This window comes from Penaeus monodon, chromosome 32, assembly GCF_015228065.2.
Source record: "Penaeus monodon isolate SGIC_2016 chromosome 32, NSTDA_Pmon_1, whole genome shotgun sequence".
Classification (NCBI taxonomy): Eukaryota; Metazoa; Arthropoda; class Malacostraca; order Decapoda; family Penaeidae; genus Penaeus; species Penaeus monodon.
The window spans coordinates 20808893-20809125 of record NC_051417.1 but is presented as its reverse complement, the minus strand read 5'-3'; the positions used below and the strand labels follow the sequence as shown (position 1 = coordinate 20809125).

Genomic DNA, 233 nt, shown 5'->3' with positions numbered 1-233 from the left:
CATGCACACATGCTCTCCGGCCGGGTAAAGCAGGGCACCCAGCAGAGAGGCATCATGCAAGCTAATGGGCCCCGATTTTTTGGGGATTTTGATTGCCATGATGCAACCCGCCAATGGGTTAATTTTTACATAAAATAAATTTAGCCTTTTGGGACCCTCTCCTTTAATTCTATAATCATATACTTATCTACAGCCATTACTAGCCTGCACTCATGAGATGTAATACTGGCAAG

The 233-nt window shown here is 44.2% G+C and overlaps 1 pseudogene; it reads right to left on the bottom strand.

Annotated features, from left to right (window-relative positions):
• Window positions 1-233, bottom strand: part of LOC119593594 — a 4006-nt pseudogene that overhangs the window by 1479 nt on the left and 2294 nt on the right.